A 4,430-nucleotide genomic window follows, 5' to 3' on the forward strand; every position below is an offset into this window, starting at 1 on the left:
CCCCACAAATACATCAAAAGATAACCTGCATGTGGAGCAACTTCCAGACAACAACTTCTAAATGCTGGTGGAGGACCCCGGGTACCCAGAAAGGCAAACCAATCTCTTTGAAATGAGTCTTGACGTTAGTCTAAAAGGAGGACAAAAACCCTGAGGCAGAAGGCTCACTTTCAGAACTTCGGACAATCATAGAACTCCTAAGCCCAGGGAACATTAATAGATAAAAGCCCACCCAAAAGCCTTCATATCTACACTGAAACCAAGCTCCACCCAAGAGCCAGCAAGTTCCAGTGCAAGAAACCCCATGCTAATCCTCCAGCAAAATAAGAACACAATCTTGAACATTAAAAACAGGCTGCCTGAAGTCATATCAAATCCAGAGACATCCCAAAACTCATTACTAGACACTGCATTACCCTCCAGAGAGATGAGAGCCAGCTCCATCTACCATAACACAGACACAAGTCCCCCCAATCAAGAAACCCTCACAAGGCAGTGATTCAACCCCACTCACAGGGAACAGACTTCACAGTCACAGAGGAACTATGGCCCTCCAGCCTGCAGAAAGGAGACACCAAACACAGCAGACTAAACAAAATGAAAAGGCAAAGAAATATCCAGCAGGTGAAGGAATATGATAAGAACCTACCAAACCAAACCAAAGAGGAGGAGATAGGGAGTCTACCTGAAAAAGAATTCAGAATGATAGTAAAGATGATGCAAAATCTTGAAAACAAAATAGAGTTATGGATATATAGATTAGAGACACAGGTTGAGAAAATGCAAGAAATGTTTAAGAAGGAACTAGAAGAAAGAAATAGTCAATTAGTAGTGAACAATGCAATATGTGAGATTAAAAACACTCTGGAGTGAACCAACAGTAGATGACCTGAGGCAGAAGAGAGGATAAGTGAGCTAGAAGATAGAATGGTGGAAATAAATGAAGCAGAGTGGAAAAAAGAATAAAAAGAAAGGAGGAAGCCTCAGAGACTTCTGGGACAATGTTAAATGCTCCAACATTTGAACATAGGTGTCCCAGAAGAAGGAAACAAAAGGAAAGGGCATGAGAAAATATTTGAGGAGATAAAAGTTGAAAACGTCCCTAAAATGGGGAAGGAAATATCCACCCAAGTCCAAGAAGCCCAGAGAGTCCTATACAGGATAAACTCAAGGTGAAACACACCAAGATACATATTAATCAAACTAACAAAAACTAAACACAAAGAACAAATATTAAAAGCAGCAAGGGTAAAGAAACAAATAACATACAAGAGGATCCCTACAACAGCTGATCTTTCAAAAGTAACTCTTCAGGCCAGAAGGGAATGGCAGGATATACTTAAAGTGATGAAAGGGAAAAACCTACAACCAAGATTACTCTACCCAATAAGGATCTCATTAAGATTTGAAGGAGAAAGCAAGCTTTACAGACAAGCAAAAGCTGAGAGATTTCACCACCACCAAGCCAGCTCTTCTCCTTAGAAGAAAAGCTCTGACAAACCTAGACAGTGTATTAAAAAGCAGAGACATTACTTTGCCAACAAAGGTCCATATAGTCAAAGCTATGGATTTTCCAGTAGTCATGTACAGATGTGAGAGCTGGACCATAAAGAAGGCTGAGTGCCTGAGAAATGATGCTTTTAAACTGTGGTGTTGGAGAAGGCTCTTGAGAGTCCCATGGACTGCAAGGAGATCAAACCAGTTGACATTGGAAATAAAAGCAAAAAATAAATAAATGGGACCTAATTAAAATTAAAAGCTTCGGTACAACAAAGGAAACTATAAGCAAGGTGAAAAGACAGCCTTCAGAATGGGAGAAAATAATAGCAAATGAAGCAACTGACAAAGAATTAATCTCAAAAATATACAAGCAACTCTTGCAGCTCAATTCCAGGAAAATAAACGACCCAATGAAAAAGTGGGCCAAAGAACTAAACAGACATTTCTCCAAAGAAGACATACAGATGGCTAACAAACACATGAAAAGATGCTCAGCATCACTCGCTCTCAGAGAAATGCAAATCAAAACCACAATGAGGTACCACTTCACACCAGTCAGACTGGCTGCTATCCAAAAGTCTACAAGCAATAAATGCTGGAGAGGGTGTGGAGAAATGGGAACCCTCTTACACTGTTGGTGGGACTACAAACTAGTACAGCCACTATGGAGAAGAGTGTGGAGATTCCTTAAAAACCTGGAAATAGAACTGCCTTATGACCCAGCAATCCCACTGCTGGGCATACACACACAGAATTGAAAGAGACACATGTTCCCCAATGTTCATCGCAGCAGTGTTTATAATAGCCAGGACATGGAAGCAACCTAGATGTCCATCAGCAGATGAATGGATAAGAAAGCTGTGGTACATAAACACATTGAGTATTACTCAGCCATTAAAAATAATACATTTGAGTCAGTCTAATAAGGTGGATGAAACTGGAGCCTATTATACAGAGTGAAGGAAGCCAGAAAGAAAAACACCAATACAGTATACTAACGCATATGTATGGAATTTAGAAAGATGGTAACGATAACCCAATATGTGAGACAGCAAAAGAGACACAGATGTATAGAACAGTCTCTTGGATTCTGCGGGAGAGGGCAAGGGTGGAATGATATGGGAGAATGGCATTGAAATATGTAAATTATCATATGTGAAATGAATCGCCAGTCTAGGTTTGATGCCTTATACAGGGTGCTCTGAGCTGGTGCACTGGGATGACCCCCCCAAAATGGCAGCTCTAATTATTAAATAATAACTAATTAGTTTTGAAAAAGTGTGGAAATTGATATAAAATGTGAGACAGTTCATCTGCTCATCCTTACAAGTAAGTTGTATCCTCTTCTCCAGAGTGGGGCATTTTATTTTGCTTATAAGATTTCCTAATGACTGGCACTTATGCACTTATTTCTTGCCATCATGATATCAGAAACATAAATTGAGGTTATATATGAAAAATGAAAAAAAATGGAAAGGCTAAGTAAAAGAATGACTAATGAAATAAGGTAAAATAAGTAAGCAAGAAGTAGTTTCTTAATGAGAATAAATTATAATTATCAGTAAACATACATTGTTCTTAGTAAACAAAGGTACAAGGCATTAATATGTTAGAAGAGATTTAGTTTGAACAGGTTCTCCCAAAATGTTTTCTGAGGAACACTGGTACTTCAAATGGTCTGTGGGAAAATGTTCCATTCTCATAGAAATTGAGGAAATTAACTGCTACAGACTGAATATTTATGTTCCAACCTAATCTCCAAGGTGACAGTATTTGGAGGTAGAGTCTTTGAAAGGTGATTAGGTCATGAGAGAGGTTCCCTCATGAATGGGATTTGTGCCCTTATAAAGAACCCAGAGAGCTCCCTTGCCCTTCCTGCCCTGTGAAAATACAGCATGAAGACAGCCCTTTATGAAGCAGGTAGCAGATCTCACCAGACACTGAACCTGCTGATGTCTTGATTTTGGACTTCACAAATTCCAGAACTGTGAAAATAAATTTCTGTTGTGTATAAGCCACCCAGTCCACAGTGTTCTACTATAGCAGCCTGAACAAAGTCACTACCCCTTTCTCTGATATTCAAGTTGCATACTAGCATACTTTATCTTTAAAGTCAGACATTATAGAAATCCTTTTACCTTCATTTTTGTGTATCCCATTGTTCTTTGTTGGATGAGTATTTTTTGGTTGTCTCTCAGACATAGTGTTTTGTAGAACAAATCTTAAAGCGCTGAAATGAGAGAAAAACTGCTATTATATAATAAAAATACCACCCCTATAAACATCTCTCAAACAATATTTAAATCCCTCACAAATGTAAACACAATTTCTTATTTGCTGAAATTTACTCCTTAATTACCATCTATGTGATTTTTATGAAATGCATCACTTATAATTTTACTTAATATGTTTTTCTTAAATAAATTTGCTATTTTTTCCACATGAAGGAATGGGGTAGTTTTCAAGAAGTCGAATAAGCAATGGTGAGGAGAATCAGAAGCTAGCAGCGTCTGGTTAGACTAAGCCATTTAGAGATTCCAAGCAGAAAAAGACTATGGCATCCCATCCCCCATGAGAACATGCTAAGTTGCTTCAGTTGTGTCTGACTCTTCAAGACCCTACAGATTGACAGAAACCTTCCAGGCTCCTCCATCCCCCACACACTTTGAAAAACTACCGATTGGAAAAGCAAATACAAAAAACAAATTCTGAATCTTCATGTAATGGCTAGTTTCACACTTTTATTGAAAAAAATATCAAATTCTTAAAAAATAATCTCCTCTAGATATACAGAACCAATTAAGAGACAGAAATTAAGATCAGATCTGAAATTATCTATATAAATCGGCATCTAGGAGTTCTCAGGTATTGATAAAAATGTGGTTAGAGGAGCGCAACAGATGCCATCACGTGGCAGAAAGTGAATACCG

The sequence above is a fragment of the Ovis canadensis genome, chromosome X (assembly GCF_042477335.2).
Source record: "Ovis canadensis isolate MfBH-ARS-UI-01 breed Bighorn chromosome X, ARS-UI_OviCan_v2, whole genome shotgun sequence".
NCBI lineage: Eukaryota > Metazoa > Chordata > Mammalia > Artiodactyla > Bovidae > Ovis > Ovis canadensis.